The sequence below is a fragment of the Chiloscyllium plagiosum genome, chromosome 40, assembly GCF_004010195.1.
Source record: "Chiloscyllium plagiosum isolate BGI_BamShark_2017 chromosome 40, ASM401019v2, whole genome shotgun sequence".
Taxonomy (NCBI): Eukaryota; Metazoa; Chordata; class Chondrichthyes; order Orectolobiformes; family Hemiscylliidae; genus Chiloscyllium; species Chiloscyllium plagiosum.
The window spans coordinates 21,360,364-21,381,532 of record NC_057749.1 but is presented as its reverse complement, the minus strand read 5'-3'; the positions used below and the strand labels follow the sequence as shown (position 1 = coordinate 21,381,532).

The 21,169-nt window shown below is 43.6% G+C and overlaps 1 protein-coding gene across 1 annotated transcript in view; it reads left to right on the top strand.

The window, feature by feature from the left end:
* The first annotated feature begins 1,047 nt into the window (after nt 1–1,047).
* The window catches only part of slc28a1 (solute carrier family 28 member 1), a 100,319-nt gene continuing 80,197 nt past the window's right edge, over nt 1,048–21,169 (top strand). The window contains exon 1 of the mRNA XM_043680125.1: nt 1,048–1,207. The gene's annotated coding sequence lies outside the window, so the exon portion shown is untranslated. The remainder of the gene's footprint in view (nt 1,208–21,169) is intronic.

Sequence of the window (21,169 nt, the reverse complement as noted above, 5' to 3'; positions counted from 1 at the left end):
CAAGTCCTCCCACCTGCCAGCACATCTCTACAGAGCGGGGAGAATTCACCCAAATGCCTTCCTGGAGTTTTATCTGACTTGACCAGGCCTACTTTTACACCTGGCTATCAAACAGGCCTGAGGCCTCAGCTGTCACAAGCAAAGGAGCCTAACTCTTGTTTCAGATTTGACCTCCAATGCCTCTTAACCTGCCTGCCCACTGGGAGACATCAAACCGAGTGCTCCGGTTTCCTCCCACAGTCCAAAGATATGCAGGTTAGGTGAATTGGCCACGCTAAATTGTCCTATAGTGGTTCAGGGATGTATAGGTTAGGGGCATTAGTCAGAGGTAAATGTGGAATAATGGGGTAGGGGTTGGGGTCTGGGTGGGTTGCTCTTCGGAGGGTCAGTGTGGATTTGTAGTGCCAAATGGCCTGTTTCCACACTCTACGGATTCTACTCTATTCTATCAAATCCTCGCACCTGCCATATTGGATTCAGAAATCTTTTGTCACATTGGATTCAATCATCAGCCTGTAACTGTCCCAGACGCGAACCCAGATACTCCCCACCTCTCCAACAGCTCCCCATCACCTCTCCCCAACACCATCACGAATATCACTACAAGCCGCAGAGGAAGAGTGGCAACATTAGAGAACTCTATGTCAACAATTGTGACATTTAGAAACCATCTTGTAATTAATGTGTGCTGTGGGTCTAACATTGATCTGAAAGGCGTGTCCTTTACAAACTACAGTTTTGCCTGTAATCCACTGCTATCTGTCCAAGGAAACAACTTGGAATTAAGGAAGTTAATTATCCATGAAATACCTTGAACCTCTTGTTGATTAGTAACGCGCTCTGATTGTCTTTATAAGCGTGTGCAATGACTGAACATTGTTCGTTTAACATAAGCAACGCTTCATCACTGAAGTCCAGGTTCTAATAGCTGTTCTATTTCTGGAACCCACTACCATTTGCAAACTGAGAGATATTTGTAACCTTTGGTAAGTGCTTCTGTTTAAACTAAGTCAACTCAGTTTAATAATTAAACAGTAAATGAAGCCTTTGGCAGTAATTTCTGTGTAAGTTGTGTGCTCTTCCGATCAGCAATTGCTGAATCTAGAATGTGTAGATTAATCTCAAACAGATTATCCTGTCGTTCCCACATTGTGGCTTCATGGAATCGGACAAAGCTTACAGCACAGGAGACCATTTTGCCCGTCAGGTCAGTGCTAGCCCTCTCTCACAGTGTCTCACCTGATCCTAATGCCTGCTTTTCATCCCTTTGGCCTGTCATTTCCTTTTTTTCTTACTTTCAAATAATGATCTCTTTTGGAGCCTCAATTTTATTTATTGCCACCCTCCTCTCAGGCAGAGCATTCCTGACTAGAACTGTCAATTAATTTTCTTTAATCTCTTTTGTTTGTTTGTTTTATTTCGCTAGTTACCTTATGTCTGTGCTCTCGATCAGGAATGGTTTCTCCCTATATATCTACTCTGCAAGATCCCTCTTGATTTTAAACACCTCAATCAAATCTCTACTCAATGTTCTCCTCACCAAGGAGAGCAATCCCAAATTCTCTACCCATTCGAATAGCTGAAGATTCCTCAGACCTGGACCCATTCTCAGGGCTATTTTTGTGCCATCTCTGAAGCTGTTGCATCCTTCCTAAAGTGAACGTCCCCAAGGACTGAATGTAATCTGAAGCTGAACCATTCTTCTGTGTAGGTCTGTCACCCCTCCTTGTTTTTATGCTCTATTTACATTAGATTAGATTCCCTACAGTGTGGAAACAGGCCCTTCGGCCCAACACAGACCCTCCGAAGAGTAACCCAGCCCCCTTCTGACTAATGCACCTATCCCTACGGGGCAATTTAGCACAGCCAATTCACTCTGACCTGCACACCTTTGGACTGTGGGAGGAAACCCACGCAGACACGGGGAGAATGTACAAACTCCGCACAGACGGTCGCCCGAGGCTGGGATCGAACCGGGGACAGGCTGTGAGGCAGCAGTGCTAACCACTGAGCCACCATGCCGCCCCTTACAACGACAATTCCCCTTCACTGGGTATAAAGGATTTATGACATCTGGCAATTGTAATAGGTGCTATGAAAATGCAAGGTTGCTTTCTCTTTCAATTTTACGTACCTGATTGTGACATATCAAGTGCACACTAACCTTGAGTATTCAGATTCCTTTTCTTGCATTGTTTTATTGTACTGACTGAACACTTCCAAATGGGGTTAGGATTAGAGTTAGGATTTAGTGGAATAGGTGGTACGTGTCCTGTTGGCATCTCATGGCATCTGCCCAGGTGCGACACAGGGTAATGGCTGTAGATCAGTGTTTGGTTAGCTCAGTTGGCTGAACGGCTGGTTTGCCTGATAAGGACCGGACGGCTGCTCTCTCATTAGAGAGAGATGACAGCTGGTGTTTTAATCGGACAATTTTCACACCTCAGGGTGAGGGGAGAGGTTGAAAAGGCAGGATCGCCGAGGTAACCTCAGTTAGTGCAGGAATTGAACCAGCCATCGAGCCAGTTTCGGGCGGCTGAAGAGCGTCTTTCACTGAGTTATGGTCCTCGAGGCGCAGTCGTCATCTGTCTCAGTGTGCGTCCTGGGGAACAGACAGATAAAAAGAGAAGAGTTAAGGGTTCTGTTCACTCTGAGAGCTGGCTCTGAGGGAGATGGATCACTGTCATGGACTCTCCACCTGTAAATAAAGGGTGACTTGGTGATGGGATACCAGCCCCTGTGGGGTTATTTCAAAATCATTGTAAAAGACAATCTTGTAGCGTCCAGGAGTAACACAACTGTGTGACAGGCTCTGGCCCCACCACTGCTCTGAGGGCAGTGTGCAGTGGCAGGTCCGGGCAAACATGAAGAATGTTATCGCCTCCAGCCAAGCGATGTCTTGGTGCTTGTTGGAAAGTTCTGGTGATGAGGTATTCTGCCAAAAGACTCTGACACTCTGCTTGGGGAAACCACCCGACAGGACCCACCTTTTCCCGAGGGGTCTCAGGAATTCTACGTGCTGGTGACTTCCTGATGGCCTGGTGGTCAAAGGTCTTTTTCTTCACAAATTTCTCCATGAAGGACAGGTAATATAGGATGGTCTAACTATGAGACCAGTCCCATCCTTTGTAACAATGGGGACAAATAGACTTGGTGAGACTTGGTGTTTGCGTACTGAGGGTCTGCACACAGCTTGATGCAGTAGCGCACAAAGGTAGCCATCAGGATGAGGACAGCATTGGGTTTGTTCTTCCCCACTTTGTCCAGTGCTTTATACGTGGTACAGACAAAGCCCACAATCAATCTCCAAATGAAATAAAAGGTGGCTCGGGTGACTGGAGTGGTGCAGGTTCGGGGATTAGGCCAAACCTGCACTATGCACACCAACACTGACAGCACTTCACAGCCGATGACCAGATTTTCACCCCGACTGAGGTAGCAGCCTTTCACTTCACTTCAGGGCTGAATGGCCTACTCTTTACATGGGGAAGCCGCAGGGAGAGTGGGATAAGTTGGAGAGCTCTTTCAAACAGCTAGCTCAGGCCTGATGGGCTGAATGGCTGTAAAATTCAATGATTGTTCAACCTGGGACTTGAACCCCACTCTGAAGGCCTTCATATACACTCCCCAGACCACAGAAAGGGACAACAGGGCAGTATAAACGATTGGGGAATTAACAGAAATGTTGTCACAAAGATTCTTTTCAAAGAACATCTGTCACTATCTAGTCCCCCTACTCATCAAAAAGGGGGCTGTTCTGCCTGATATTGAGCACACCAGATAATTAGCAGGTACTCAGCAGATTAGTGAGGCCACAATGAAGGGTCAACTCGAACATCCAAGCTTTAAGTCTATGGTGATTATAACAAGGTCAGCCAGGTGGACATCATACAATATGAGTTTCCTGACTGGGGTTGTTAACCTGGTCCCATCAGGGAACCCTGGCTGTTCAGGGTTCTGTTCACTCTGAGAGCTGGCTCTGAGGGAGATGGATCACTGTCATGGACTCTCCACCTGTAAACAAAGGATGACTTGGTGATGGGATACCAGCCCCAATAGCGTTATTTTAGGATCATTGTAAAACATAATCTTGTAGTGTCCCGTAGTATTACAGCTCAAAAGTATCAGGCTCTTTGCAGTGTTTAATAAACCTGGCTAATCTCAGTTTGTCAAATATAGTATGACTCTACATGCACTTAGAATCTCCTCAGCTTCAACACCTGACTATTGTATTTAGTCTTTGGGGGTCAATTTTTAAATTAATTTTTGGGATATGCGCGTCCCTCACTGGGCCACCATTTATTGGCCATCTCTAATATTTTTGGTGTCTTCTTAGGTATACTATCCATATTGTATTAACAGAAACTCTACTGAGGTAGGGTTCACAATATGGAGACTAGATTGGATCCCGGGATGAGAGAGTTGCCCAGCGTGAAGAGATTGAGTAGAGTGGTGCTGTAGTCTCTGGAGTTTAGAGGATTGAAGGTGTTGTCATTGATAGAAAAATACCTTATTAGAAGTTGGGTCAGGGTGGATGTTAAAAGGCCATTTGCCCCTGACTGAAAAGTCTGGGCAACTGTCCAAATTTTTAAATTAACTTTTAGGATATGCGCTTCCCTGAATGTAGGTGGCACAGTGGCATGTGGGTGGCACGGTGGCACAGTGGTTAGCACTGTTGCCTCACAGCACCAGAGACCCGAGTTCAATTCCCGCCTCAAGCGACTCTCTGTGTGGAGTTTGCACATTCTCCCCGTGTCTGTGTGGGTTTCCTCCAGGTGCTCCGGTTTCTTCCCACAGTCCAAAAATGTGCAGGTTAGGTGAATTGGCCACGCTAAATTGTCCGTAGCGTGTTAGGTGAAAGGGTAAATGTAGGGGAATGGGTCTGGGTGGCTTGCACTTCGGCAGGTCGTTGTGGACGTGTTGGGCCGGAGGGCCTGTTTTCACGATGTGGGTAATCTAATCTAATCAAAATAAAAATGCCATTCCAAGAGACTGGAGGTTGGCTAACATGGTGCCACTATTTAAGAAAGATGGTATGAAAAGCCAGGGAACTAGAGACCAGTAAGCCTGATGTCAGTGGTGGGCAAGTTGTTGGAAGGAATCCTGAGGGACGGAATTTACGAGTATTTGGAAAGATAAATCATATGTGTGGGAAATCATATCTCACTAACTTGATTGAGTCTTTTTGGAGAAGTAATGAAGAGATTGATGAGGGCAGTGCAGTGGGTGTGCTCTATATGAACTTCAGTAAGGCGTTCGACAAGTTTCCGCATGGTCGACTGGTTAGCAAGGTTAAATTAAAGCAAGGAGAACTAGCCATTTGGATATAGAACTGGCTCGAAGGTAGAAGATGGAAGGTGGTGGTGGAAGATTGCTATTGAAACTTGAGACCTGTGACCAATAGTGTGTCACAAGGGTCGATGTTGGGTCCACTATTTTTTGTCATTTATATAAATGATTTGGATGTGAACATAAGAGGTACAATTAGTAAGTGTGCATATGACACCAAAATTGGAGGTGTAGTGGACAGCGAAGAAGGTTACCTCAGATTATAATGGGATCTTGATCAGATGGGCCAAGGAGTGGCAGATGGAGTTGAATATAGATAATTGTGAGGTGCTACATTGTGGAAAGGCAAATCAGAGCAAAATTATACAGTTAATGGTAAGGTCCTGGGGAGTGTTGCTGAACAAAGAGACCTTGGAGTTCATAGCTCCTTGAAAGTGGAGTCATAGGTAGGAAGGATAGTGAAGAAGGCGTTTGGTATACTTTCCTTTATTGGTCAGAGTATTGAGTACAGGAGTTGGGAGGTCATGTTGCAGCTGTACAGGACATTGGTTAGGCCACTGTTGGAATATTGTTCTGGTCTCCTTCCTATTGGAAGGATGTTGTGAAACTTGAAAGTTATGGACTAGGCCAGACCACTCAAGACATTCTTAAGCAGGCAGCCCAGACCATAACTTTGCAATTTGTTTCATTAAGTGTACAATAAAAATTATCCGGATTTATTTAGCAAGGTTGACTGCCAGGTTTAAGGATGTTGCTTAATTGGAACAGAATCTCCCATATCTACATCATGCACAATTAGCACTTCCAATTTATTTCCGCATATCTCCCCATGTGGTAGTAATAACTCTTTCAGGTCATTTCGATTTTCTTCTGGAAGGTAACTCAATAATTTATCCCAATTTTTAACAACTTCCTCATTGTCCAATTTGATTTGAGGAATGTCCAATTCAGAATCCTCTGAACGTGGTTCTTCCTTCTGTGCTGTAATCATTAACACCTTCTCCTCTTGCTTTCCTTCCCTGTCAAAATACCTTTTGAGCATGTTCATATGACACGCTCTGTGAGATTTCTTCCTGTCTGATCCCTTATCAAGTAGTTCACCTCACTCAATTTCCTCTCAATTTGATAAGGTCCATTAAACCTGGCCTTTAAAGGTTCTCCTGTTACTGGAAGTAACACCAATACCTTATGCCCAATTGCAAAATTGCAAACTTGTGATTTCTTATCTGCTTCCTGTTTCATTGTATGTTGTGATACATTTAAATGCTGTCTAGCCAACTCTCCAGCTCTATTTAATCATTCTCCAAAATTGGACACATAGCCCAGATACATGGTCTCTGGATTCTGACTTATTAATTTCTCCTTAATCAATTTGAATAGTCCTTTTACTTCATGCCCAAAAACTAATTCAAATCAACTGAATTTGGTCGATTCATTTGGTGCATCGCTGATCGCAAAATATACAAATGGAATTCCCTTATCCCAATCACCTGGATAATCCTGGCCATAAGCCCTTAACATGCTCTTTAGTGTTTGATGCCATCTATCTAGTGCTCCCTGTGATTCTGGATGGCATGCAGTAGATTTGAATTGCTTTATTCCCAAGTTATCCAGAACCTCTTTGAATAGTTGGATGTGAAGTTTGATCCTTGATCCATTGGCATTCCGTATCTAGTAAAAGATTTAAGTAAATCTTCTACAATCCCTTTAGCTGTCATGTTGTGTAATGGGATTGCCTCTGGAAATCTAGTCGACACATCCATTATTGTTAATAAATATTCATTCCCACTTTTTGTTGGGGTGGGGGACCTACGCAATCAATAAAGACTCTTGTGAAAGGTTCCTCAAATGCTGGAATAGGTATTAAAGGTGCCAGCTTTATTACTGCCTGTGGTTTTCCGATTAGCTGACATGTATGACACATCTTTGTGTAGTTCAGGCCAGTAAAAATGTCTTTGTATTTTAGCAAGAGTTTTGAATTTCAAAAACTGACACTTTCCTCACCCCTAAATGACCTCCAAATGGTAGCTCATGTGCTACTCACAGCAACTCCTTTCTATACCCTACTGGCAAAACAATTTGATGAATCTCTGCCCATTTCTCATCTGCTTGAATGTGTGATGGTTTCCATTTCCTCATTAAGCCATTATTCGCTAAGTAATAACACACAGGAATGCATTCACTCTCCTTCTCTGTAAATACATGTTGATATAACTGTTTTAACTCCTTACCTTTCTGCTGTAACTCAATCAGCTTAGCAGGGCTAAAGATATTTGCATGTTTATCCATTTGCTCCTTCTCTGTTCCACTTATCTAATCAAAAAAGGTCTCGGATAACACTATGTTAGCTTCCTTATCTCCTGCTTCAGCTTATGCCTCAGTAATCTTGTGATCACACAATGAGGAGAAATTCCTGGATAAACATTCTCCATGTCTTCAGTTGCCTGCGTCTCCACTTGTTTTTCAACTAGAGTTGGCAGCATGCCTCCCAGTGAATCATTTGCAAGGACAAACTGTATTCCTGGAGCTGAGAGTTTGTCCAGTACTCCTACCACAAATTCTCCACTCTTTTCTGGACTATCTAGTCTCACTTTACATAATTGAGCACTTTTTGTCTCACCATGAATTCCTGTTACCAGCACCTTTTCTGGCAATAGTCCCTCAGGAGTACATTTCTCCTCATCCTTCAGCACTACAGACTGAGAGGATCCTGTGTCCCTTAATATTGTAACCTCCTTACCTACTACTCCTGGCCTATGTGAATAAACTTTACCCTTGCATGTATTTTTTTAAGCAGATCTGGCATTTCCTCCTTAATCAACCGCTGATCATCTTGTACACTCTGAGGCAGTTGTCTAACTTCCCTTGTTCTTTTTATTACTAGTCCAACAAAACTTCTGGGCTTGTCTGGCTTTCCTACATCTGGCTTTCTTCTAAGCCCACCAATACTGTGATTCCGTGTGGCCCACTTTATTACAATGAAAGCACCTGAGCTTTTTAATTCTTTGTCCCCTCAAGGGTTTCTTTTTTACCCTCTGGTAAGTTATCCTTATGATCTTCACTGAGATCTACCTTTCCCTTTTCCACGTGAGGATTTCTCTTTGCCCCAATTTCTATCCTTCTTGGATTGGAATTGATTTTGGAAGCCAAACCGAGTTTTATGGACCAGCTCATAATCATCAGTCACGTCAGCTGCTAACCTTGCTGTTTTAACTGTCTGCTCTTCTACATGAGTACACATTATTTCCTCACTGAGCTTTCCCTCAGCCTTTATCTCCAGCCTTTTAAGCTGATCTTCCCTTTTAAGTGTCAGTTTTTGAAGTTCAAAAGCTCTCGCTTTTTTCTTTCTGCTGCTCTCTCTTTTCCCCTCTCTGTTCTGCTGCTCTCTCTTATCTCTCACCTCTAACTCAAGCTGCTTCATTTGCAATTGACCTCTTGCCATCTCTACAGATTCTGATGGTTCCTCCAGCAAGTGTAAATGCTGAGCTACTGCTGTAACTATCTCTCGTTTCCTCACAGAAGCAGGCAGGACCAATTCCAGCTTCTCTGCTAATTCCTGCAGCTTGGTCTTATTCACTTGTTGTAAAACATCTGAAGTTACTGCATCCACATCCAGGAAACCTTTGGCGACTGAAAGAGCCATTACTATTCCAAGCTTTGTCTACCCACCCATACCAACACCCGAAATAAAGACACAAGCACCTACCATTCACTGTTTAAAATCCCGCAAAGAGCCCCCAATCTGTTATGGGCTGGGCCAGACCACTCAAAACATTCCTAAGCAGGTAGCCCAGACCACAACTTTGTAACTTCCTTCATTAAGTGTGCGGTGAAAATTACCCAGATTAAGTTAGAGAGGTTGACTATCAGGTTTAAAATAGACAAAAGATTTGTTCCCAAAACTACACAATGAAACACACAAGAACACAGTCTGACCAAACTAGACTTAATTATGCTGTTCCGAATATACACAACAGTCCCAATAAGCAAATCACTTTAAAAACCAGTATAAATGGAACACATGCTTACAGGTTGAAGTTAGAAGAAAGAGAGAGAGAGTTTCCATACAGTTCACTGTCCAACTCCCAACCAGTTCCGGACTGAACTAAACTGCTCAGCTCAGCTCGAGAGCCGACCACTCCCCTTTGATTATACAGATCACTTCTAAAACGTGACCACTTTTGCTTGAAGTCTCACCTGTTTACATATATGCAAAAGGCCTCTCAAAATCCTTTTCATTTCTGTACCAAACCAGTCTGATCGGAGCCCGGCCTGGCTTATTACCCCTCTGAAAAAAATCAAGGACGGAGTAACCTTGAGCCAGGAAATAGTTTGTAGGGAAAAGAAAAGACCAGTTTTGTGACACAAAGGGGATCTTATTGCCTTTGAAATCCTTAACCTGAGCCAATCCAGAGCCCTGGCTGACAGGGTTCAACCGGAGATTCAGACCGTCTCCTGAATGTAGGGACTGACTCCGAGTTGGCTGGTCACAGCCAGGGTAATGTGCGCATGTAAATAAAAGATGACTTAGTGACTGGAGACTGGTGCAATTATTTCAGTGATCTTATTGATACAGATAAGATTCGGAAGGGCTTTAACAGGATGGATGCTGAGAGGATGGTTCACTATATGAGGCCAGACAAAAATAGGGCCATTGTTAAAATGTGGAGTCGACTATCTGTGATGGAGCTGAGGAGGAATTTCTCCGTGAGAGGGTCATAGGATTTTGGAATTCTCTTTTCCAGAGACTAATTAAATATATGGAAGGCAGAGTTAGATCAGAGCTCTGATTAACAAAGGAATCAAAAGTTTATGGGGTACAGGCAGGCAATGGAATTATGAAAACCCTCAGGAAAGCCAAAATATTATTGAAAAGTGCATTACGCTCAATGGGCCAAATGGGATAATTCTGCTCCTAATTCCAATGAAAATGCAGTTTCCTGTGATGAAGATAGCTGTGAATACAGATAGCTGAGAACGCAGGTAGTTGTGAATGCAGGTAGCTCTGAATATGGATAACCAAATGTGGTTAACTTTGCATACGGACAGCTGTGAATGTGGGTAGTTGTGAATGCAGATAGCTCTGAATATGGATAGCTGTGAATGTGGATAGTTGTAGTGCATGTTATGACAGAAGTTGAAACTTTATTGCTGGAACAGCACAGCAGGTCAGGCAGCATCCAGGGAACAGGAGATTCGACGTTTCGGGCACAGGCCCTTCTTCAGGAATGAGAAACCAAAGCCATTAAAATGTTCGGTATACATACAGTGACCGACTGATGGAATCATACTGAACAGACAAATGATGGTGTCAATCGTTGTATCCCTGGGTGAACACCTTAACTATGACAGTCCCTGTGGGAGCTTGTCACTCATTCATGGCCTCGGTCCTGGAGCTGAATGCACCAGCTAACACCCACTTACCAGTTAGACAGATCACTGTGAGGGTTAAAGGGGCCGTTAGTTTTGAGCTGATTGATTTTGAGCAGCTGATGCTATCACTGGTGAAGCATTTGGTGTGTTCTACAGTTCTGTGCAGCCGTAATAGTCGACACAGGGCTGTGTTACAGGGGCTGAAGGACAGTTCTCCTGACATCCAGGCATCAGACACAACAAGACCAGGAGCGAGGCCACAAGAGAGGGATGAGCTCTCAGAGGGACCAACATCGTGAAGGTGGCAAGGGACCAACCTCCTCCCCGATTCTGGGGGTAGCTGTAATCAAGGATGGCATTGCCAGTGGTTGTGAAGGTGTCTGTGGTGGTAAACCCTGTCACATCTGGCTTGATGCTGAGGGGATAGTGAAACATCTTACAGTCTGCTATCTGCCCCAGGTCACCGAGCCTCTCCATGCAAATCACCAAATTCATCTGGTCTGGAAGCAGGCCATTTGGCCATCGAGTTCATACTGACCCTCCAAACAGCATTCTACCCATCCCTGTAACTCTGTATTTGCCATGGCTGATTCATCTAGCCTGCATATCCCTGAACACTCTGGGCAATTTAGCATGGCCAATTCACCCTGACCTGCACATAGAACATAGAACATAGAACGTTACAGCGCAGTACAGCCTCAATGTTGCACCACTCTGTGAAGTTAATCTGATGCCCATCTAACCTACATCATTCCATTATTATCCATATGATTGTCCAATGACCATTTAAATGCCCTTAATGCTGGCGAGTCAACGACTGTTGTGGCAAGCAGTTCTACGCCCCTACCACTCTCTGAGTAAAGAAACTACCCCTGATATCTGACCTAAATCTATCACCCCTCAATTTAAAGCTGTGTCCCTTCGTGTTAGCCTTCACCATCTGATTATCTTATACGTTTTGATTTAAGTCACCTCTCAACCTTCTTCTCTCCAACGAAAACAGCCTCAGTTCCCTCAGCCTTTCATCGTAAGACCATCCCTCCATACCAGGCAACATCCCAGTCAATCTCCTCTGAACCCTTTCCAAAGCTTCCACATCCTTCCTATAATGCGGTGACCAGAACTGCACGCAATACTCCAGGTGTGGCCTTACCAGTGTCTTGTACAGCTGAAGCATGACCTCGTGGCTCCAAAACTCAATCCCCCTAACCAATAAACGCCAACACACCATATGCCTTCTTAACAACCCTATCAGCTTGGTTGGCAACTTTCAGGGATTTATGCACCTGGACACCAAGATCTCTCTTTTCATCAACACTGTCAAGAATTTTACCATTAGCCCAGTATTCTGCACTCTGTTATTTCTTCTGAAGTGAACTACCTCACACTTTTCTGCATTAAACTCCATTTGCCATTTCTCCGCCCAGTTCTGCATCTTACCTACGCTCCTCTGTAACCCACAACATCCTTTGGCACTATCCCCAACTCTGTTGATTTTACTGTCTTAAGCAAATTTACTAACCCATCCTTCCATGCCCACCTCCAGATCATTTATAAAAATGACAAACAGCAGTGGCCCCAAAACAGATCCTTGCGGTACACCACTGGTAACTGAGCTCCAGGATGAACATTTCCCATCAACTACCGCCCTCTGTCTTCTTTCAGCTAGCCAATTTCTGATCCAAATCGCTAACTCACCTTCAATCCCGAAACTCCATATTTTGTGTAATAGCCTACCATGTGGAAACTTATCCAACACCTTACTGAAGTCCATATACACCACATCAACTGCTTTACCTTCATCCACCTATTTTGTGACCTTCTCAAAGAACTCAATGAGGCTTGTGAGGCACGACCTACCCTTCACAAAACTGTGTTGACTATCAAATTATTCCTTTCCAGATGATTATAAATCCTATCTCTTATAACCTTTGCCTAAACCTTACTCCCAACCAAAGTAAGGCTCACTGGCCTATAATTACCAAGATTGTCCTGACTATCGTCCAGTCTTCTGGCATTATTCCTGTCGACAACAATTACATAAAGATCAAAGCCAAAGGCTCTGCAATCACCTCCCTGGCTTCCCAGAGAATCTGAGGAGCACTCCCATCCGGCCCAAGGGTCTTATCTATTTTCAGATCATCTAAAATTGCTAAAACCTCCTCTTTGTCAACCGCAATTCTATCTAATCTTTAGCCTGTATCACCGTATTTTCACTAACATTGCCCTTTTCCAATGTGAATACTGACGAAAAGTATTCATTAAGCGCTTCCCTTATGTCCTCAGATTCCACACACATCTTTCCACTACTATCTTTGATTGGCCCTAATCTTACTCCAGTCATTATTTTCTTCCTGATGTACTGATAGAAAGCCTTAGAGGTTTCCTTGATCCTATCCGCCAACAACTTCTCATTGTCCCTTCCTGGCTCTTCTTAGCCCTCTCTTTCGATCTTTTCTGGCTAACTTGTAACTCTCAAGTCCCCTAATTGAGCCTTCACGCTCACAGAAGCCTTCTTCTTCCTCTTGACAAGAGCTTCAACTTCTTTAGTCAACCATCACTCCCTTTCTCAACAACTACCTCCCTGCCTGATAGGTATATACTTATCAAGGACCCACAGTAGCTGTTTCTTGAATAAGCTCTACATTTCAAGAGTGTCCATCCCCTGCAGTTTCCTTCCCCATCCTATGCATCCTAAATCTTGCCTAATTGCATCATAATTGCCTATCCCCCAGTTATATCTCTTTCCCTGCGGTATATACCTATCCCTGCCCATTGCTATTGTAAACATAACCAAAGTGCTCACCTACTTCTAAATCTAATGCCTGGCCAGGTTCATTCCCCAGTACCAGATCCAATATGGCGTCGCCCCTTGTTGGCCTGTATACATACTGTGTCCGAAAACCCTCCTGCACACATTGAACAAAAACTGACCCATCTAAACTACTTGAACTATAGCATTCCTAGTCAATATTGGGGAAGTTAAAGGCCCCCATTTCAACTACTCTGTTACTCTCATTCCTATCGAGAATCATCTTTGCTATCTTTTCCTCTACATCCCTGGAACTGTTCGGAGGCCGATAGAAAACTCCCAACAGTGTGACCTCTCCTTTCCTTTCCTGTTTCTAACCTCAGCCCAAACTACCTCAGTGGATGAGTCCTCAAACGTTAACTCAGCTGCTGTAGTACTATTGTTGATAAACAATTCCACACTTCCCCCTCTTTTACCATTTTCTCTGTTCTTACTGAATCATCTTAATCCCTTTTCTTATTGAAACATCTTTGGACTGTGGGAGGAAATCCACGCAGACACAGGGAGAAAGTGTAAACTCAACACAGACAGGCACGGTGGCTCAGTGGTTAGCTCTGCTGCCTCACAGCACCAGGGACACGGGTTCAATTCCTGCCTCGGGCCACTGTGTGGAGTTTACGCATTCTCCCCATGTCTACGCGGGTTTCCTCCGTGTGCTCCAGTTTCCTCCTATAGTCCAAAGATGTGCAGGCCAGGTGAATTGGCCAAGCTAAATTGCCGATAGTGTTCGGTGCATTAGTCAGAGGGAAATGCGTCTGGGTGAGTTACTCTTCGGAGGGTCGGTGTGGGCCGAAGGGCCTGTTTCCACACTGTAGGGAATCTAATCTAATAATGACCATTTCCTCTCCTATCACTACAGCCATTTCTAGTCAGACCCCAAGATGCAGCCTTTAGGTCTCATGGATTTCCTGACGATGGCGATGGTAATTTGTTCAATGCCTCTGTCCTTTTCACCTCTTGATTATCAAGTGTCTTTTGAAAGTTTTCCAATAGTAAACACAGACACAAAATATCTATCCAACACCTTTGCCAAGTCCTCGTTTTCCTTCAAGAATTTACCAGTCTCATTCTCAAGAGGATCAATATTAGAATTAGTTACAAAAAACAGAAATTCAGCAGGTCTGGCAGCATCTATGAAGAGAGAACATTTTGGGTCCAGGGACACTTCATCGGGTTTAGTTACCCTTTCCCTCTGTCATTACTTGTAGAAACTCTTGCAATCGGATTTAATATGATTATCTAGCCTTCTCTCATGTTCTACTGGTGGCCCTAATTTGTTTTTAGTTCATCTTTGCTGTTTGTTTTTAATCTGATCAATCTTCTAATCTACCACTGCACAATATTTCTTTCAACCTGGTATTCTTCTTAACTTCTTTATTTAGTTCTGCGTGATGCTTGCTTCTCAAAGGGTCTTCCCTTCAGACTGCTACAAATCTTTGTTCAGAATTATTAAATATATCCTTAAAACTCAGCTATTGCCTCTCCACTGTTCCAACTTTGAACCTGGTTTTCCTGCTTGTTTTAGCTAGCTTAACCTTCATACCCTAAGAAGTACCTTTCCTCAATTTTTAAAAACCAGTGTCAGTCCCGCACCTCTTCCCAACAAGGTGACAGAGAAATTCTATCATGTTATGATCACTGTCACCTAATTTGCCATGAGCTTGTTGATTAATCCTGCCTCTTGGCTCATTACCAGATCCAAAATAACTTGCTCCCTAGTTGGCAGTAGATGGTGCTGCTCTTAGAAGTTGTCCTGCCGACAGAGAAACACAGGAAATAGGAGCAAGAGCGGGCCATTCAGCCCTTCAAGTTCATTCCATCATTCAAGACCATCATGGCTGATCATCCAACTCAGCACCTAGCCCCTGTTTTCTCCCCATACCCTTTGATCCCTTTAGCCCGAAGAACTAAATCAAACACCTTGAAAATATTCAATGTTTTTGCCTCAACCGCCTTCAGTGGCAGAGAATTCCACAGGCTCCCCACTCTCTGGGTGAAGGCCAGTCTTACCTCAGTCCTCATATCCCTGGTTCTGGGCTCCCCCAGCATCAGGAACATCCTTCCTGCATTGACCCTCTTTAATCCCGTCAGATCTTTTTTTATGGGTTTCTAGATCATTCCTCTCTTCTAAACTCCAGTGAATACAGTCAAGATTAGAGAGGTGCTGGAAAAGCACAGCAGGTCAGGCAGTATCCAAGCAGCATCAGGACTGAGGGTCTCCTGCCTGAAACATCGATGTTCCTGCCCCTCGGGTGCTGCCTGACCTGCTGTGCTTTTCCAGCACCACTCTAATCTTGACTCTGATCTCCAACATCTGCAGGCCTCACTTTCGTCCAGTGAATACAGTCCTAACTGAATCAGTTTCTCTTCTTACATCCCAGGAATCAGTCTGATTTACCTTTGTTGCAAATATTAATTAGTTTGCCATCTCTTTATTCCCATTATAACTGTCCCTGTTTCCGACTGTAAGGGACCTACATTTGTTTACAGTAATCTTTATCTCTTCACGAGAAGCTTTTACAGTCAGTTTCTATATTCCTCACAAGCTTACTCTTCCATTCTGTTTTCTCCTTCATAAGTAATCCCGTTGCCCTCTTTTGTTCCCAATCCTCAGGTCTGCTGCTTTTTTTGGCCAGTGTGCATCCCACTTTCTCGAATCCAGTATGACCCTTTATTTCCCTTGTTAGCCAATGGTTGGGCCTCCTTTCCTCTTTTTATTTTTTGGACCAGGCAAGACTGAACAAATAATTTACAACAAAGAATTACGGATGCTAGAAATCGGAAACAAAAAAAAAGCCCCAGACACAGCAGGTCTGGCAGCATCTGCGGAGAGAAAACAGAGTTAATGTGCTGAATACAGTGGGCCTTCTTCAGAACTGACAGCATCTCAGTACAAATAGCATTTGTGCTGATGGCAGGGTGGTGCTTGTGCTTTGGCTGAAGGAGTGAATGATAGGTGGAGAGGAATTCCAGCGAAAGGAAAGGGCAGGAAGACAAATTGATTGTTGATAATAAGCCAGGGAAAAAGAGAAGCTGGATGGTGGGACTCGGGGCTATGAGGAGTTAGCGAAGGGTTGGATGGTGGGACTCGGGGCTATGAGGAGTTAGCGAAGGGTTGGCTCTGGTGAAAACAACCTATTTTATAGAGTGACCTGGGGTTTGGGAGGTGGGGGTTAATAGATAAAGAGGGAGGTATCCATGTCATAAAATTGTTAAACTCGATGTTGGGCCATGAAGGCTGTAGGATCCCAGAGTGTAAGATGAAGTGCTGCTCCTGCTTGTGTTGAGCCTGACTGGAGAACTGCAGAAGGCCTGAGCCAGAAATGTTGACATGGGAACATAGCAGTGTGTTGAAACAATAGTTGCAGTTCCTCCATTTACTCTTTCAATTGCCATTGTCTTATCTGCCATCACCGTTCCCCAATCTACCAAAACCAGCTCATGCCTCATACAGACATCTCTGCTATAACGTGTGTTTCTTCAATGCAAATCAGCCTTAACGCGATTGAAGAATTTAGACTGTTATTTGTAGAATGCAAACTTTCCTTACCTGTCTTGGCTATAACGCGATTCTGGCCCCATTAGTTTAACCGACTTGGCTATTGCATGATTTCTTATAAGGTGAGATTGTACGAGAATGGAACTAACACACCATATCAGAATCAACTGTTCTTTATTTGGATTCAGGACCCTAGTCTCAAAATCAGCTCCATTTTAATGAAGAGGTCTGCCATAATATGGTCACTCCTCCCCACAGGGGTTCGCACAGCTGGATTGCCAAAGGTTCTTATTCCACGATACCCACTCAATGATGGCCTCTTCACTGGTTCTGCGATGTACTGATCCAGAAAATCATCTTTTACGCACTCTGGGATTTCCTTTTCTGTGACATTGATTCGATTTGCCCAAACTAACTGCAAATTATAGTCATCCATAATTACAGCTGGATTTTTATTGCTCTATAAGTTCATTTTCAAGTTATCTTTACCAATATGACTCACCAAATAAATAATTAATTTGAAATGTATATTCTGACCATAATCTAATTATGCTCTGTGCTATAGTTTAACAACTGTTTGAGAAAGGAACTATAAAGACCTTCCACAACCAACATCAAACTTATTTCTTATCTCTACCCAAATTGATTCTACATCTTGCTCTTTCAAACTAAGATCTTCTGTCACTACTGTACTGATGGCATCCTTAATAAACAGAGCTACCCACCAGTTTTCCTAAATTTACCAACTTCATAAAAAGTGAAATAACCTTTATTACTCAGACACCAGCATTGGTCACCCTGCTACTATCACTTGGTGATCTCCATCAGCTATGTATTTATTTTGCTCTGTACTGAAAGTTGGTCCACTTTGCTGCAAATGATACACTTATTCAGATACAGCGTCTTTAACTCTGTCAGTTTATCATCACATACTCTCTGGACTTACCTGATGACATATTCTTGTGTTTGCGTGTTCCATCCTTTCCTGGCAAACTCTGGTATAATTACACAGGTCACTAACTCATCTATAGCCCCAATAGTTCTTCACACACGATTCCTACCCTCAAATTAAAAGTCTCTCAGCTGTCACAGAGTCATAGAGAGGTACAGCATGGAAACAGACCCTTCGGTCCAACTCATTCGTGCTGACCAGATATTCTAAATAAATCTAGTCCCATTTGCCAGCACTTGGCCCATATCCCTCTAAACCCTATTCATATACCCATCCAGATGCCTTTTAAATATTGTCATTATACCAGCCTCCACCAGTTCCTCTGGCAGTTCATTCCATACACGCACCACCCTCTGAAAATATTGTCCCTTAAGTCTCTTTTAAATCTTTCCCCTCTCACCCTAAACCTATGCCCTCTAGTCCTGGATTCCCCCACCTCAGGGAAATGGCTTTGTCTATTTATCCTATCCATGCCCCCTCATGATTTTATAAACCTCTATAAGGTCACCCCTCAGCCTCTGATGCTCCAGGGACAACAGCCCCAGCCTAATCAGCCTCACTCTATAGCTCAAATCCTCCAACCCTGGCAACATTCTTGTATTTGGAGAGGCCAGTGTTGGACTGGGGTGTACAAAGTTAAAAATCACACAACACCAGGTTATAGTCCAACAGGTTTAATTAGAAGCACTAGCTTTCGGAGCGACGCTCCTTCATCAGGTGGTTGTGGAGTACATGATTGTAAGACACAGAATTTATAGCAAACGTTTACAGTGTGATGTAACTGAAATTATACATTGAAAGATACCTTGATTGTCTGTTGAGAGATGAGAGACTTAATAATCAACCACCTGATGAAGGAGCAGCGCTCTGAAAGCTGGTGCTTCCAATTAAACCTGTTGGACTATAACCTGGTGTTGTGTGATTTTTAACATTCTTGTAAATCTTTTCTGAACCCTCTCAAGTTTCACAACATCTTTTCTATAGCAGGAAGACCAAAATTGAACGCAGTATTTCAAAAGTGGCTTAACCAATGTCCTGTACAGCCACAACATAACCTCCTAACTCCTGTACCCAATGCATTGACATATAATGGCAAGCGTACCAAGTGGGCGGCACGGTGGCACAGTGGTTAGCACTGCTGCCTCGCAGCGCCAGAGACCCAGGTTCAATTCCCGCCTCAGGCAACTGTCTGTGTGGAGTTTGCACATTCTCCCCGTGTCTGCGTGGGTTTCCTCCGGGTGCTCCGGTTTCCTCCCACAGTCCAAAGCTGTGCAGGTCAGGTGAATTGGCCATGCTAAATTGCCCGTAGTGTTAGGTAAGGGGCAAATGTAGGGGTATGGGTGGGTTGCGCTTCGGCGGGTCGGTGTGGACTTGTTGGGCCGAAGGGCCTGTTTCCACACTGTAATGTAATCTAAAAATACCAAATGCTTTATTCACTATCCTATTTACCTGCAACTCCACTTTCAAGGAACAATGAATCTGCATTTCAAGGCCTCTTTGTTTGGGAATACACCCCAGGACCTTACCATTAAGTGTATAAGTCATTAGTATATGACTCACCAGAACACTGGCCTTAGCTTAGTTCAGGTGAAATCAGTTCCAACAGTACAGTTCCCACCTTCTCCTGTATTGCTGCCATTGCACCTTGAATTGGGATTTCTCCCACACCACTCAGCCGACCATGAACTTTGTAATCCTACTTATGCTGCTCCACTCGTTCTTGACTCAGATAATAATCTCGATATTATTACCTTTGAGGTTCTGTTTTTCAATTTTAACCCGATAACCTCCCAAATACAGCCATTCCCCTATCCTATCTCCATAAGATGAAACAAACTTAAAGTGATATAAGGGCAGAAAGCCCTGGAGAAACTCAGTCGGTCCGGCAGCACCCTTGGAGAGAGAAAAACTACTAACATGTCAAGTCTCAGATGACTTCTATTCCAAAGGCAGGACATACCAGACTCAAATCATATCGAAAAAAAAATTCGAAAGAACAGCGAATGCTGTAAATCAGAAACAAAAACAGAAGTTGCTGGAAAAGCTCAGCAGCATCAGACCCAGACTCTGTTTTTCTCTCTCCACAGATGCTGCCAGACCTGCTGAGTTTCTCCGGCAGTATCAGTGTATATTCCTGTTTATGAAGCCCTGGCTGGCTTTAACCTCGTAACCGTTTTGTGTGTTACTGAAGAACACACGAATCCAACATAATAAAACAAAACCATTAACTACGGGAGCTGGGGTCCTGAAACAAAACCAGAAAGTGCTGGAGAAACTCAGCAGGTCTGGCAGCATCTGTGGAGAGAGAAACCGAGTTGACATTTCAAGTCCAGTGCAACTCTCCTTCAGAACCGATATTAACTCTCTCTCTCTTTCTACATTTCATTGAATGGGGAGAGGATAATTGTGCCTCACAAGCCAATAGTGCACTGTCCAATTCAGCCCCCACTATCTCCCACTTGGTTAAGTGAGCACCTCCCAGTGGTCCCTAGAAAGCAGCTGAGTCCCTGTGTAAATGCGCCCTGCATACACCATAGAGGGAGGAATATTCCTCCGGGATCTGATTTATGCACACGAGACTTTTTTTTTGCTGATTGAGAGACAATAATGACCTTTATTACTCTCAGCATTAAAGAGCAATGATACATCGCTGCAGTATCAATTTGACTTTTACAAAGAGTAACAGTTAATCCAACTGTGATGGACTCAGTCCATCAACCATAAAACAAAGATAAAGGGTTTTATGATGAGCAATTGAAGCTGAACATTAGGGTATAGTTTTAAATCCATTTCAGAATTCCTCTTGACAGGCTGTGGAGACAGAACATCTCAATATTCTTTATTGCATGTAATATAATAATTTCTAGAGCTGTATAGACCACATAATATATCCCCTTAAAATAATAAACAGAGGAGGACACCATTTTAAAATCAGTTGACTAATTTATTCTTTATGACTAACCTCCCTGAATTGCTAACTCCAATGCTTGGTAGTTTCCTCATGTTGATATTACTGAAGAATATGGACAGGATCTTACTCTGTCGTGACACACTTAGATTTATTGGTAATTCGTTCTAAGTCCCTTCATGGTAATTAAACTTGCTCATAGTTTAATCAGAAACAAAACAAACTGAGAGAACATGGGCGGCACGGTGGCACAGTGATTAGCACTGCTGCCTCACAGCGCCTGAGACCCGGGTTCAATTCCCGCCTCAGGCGACTGACTGTGTGGAGTTTGCACGT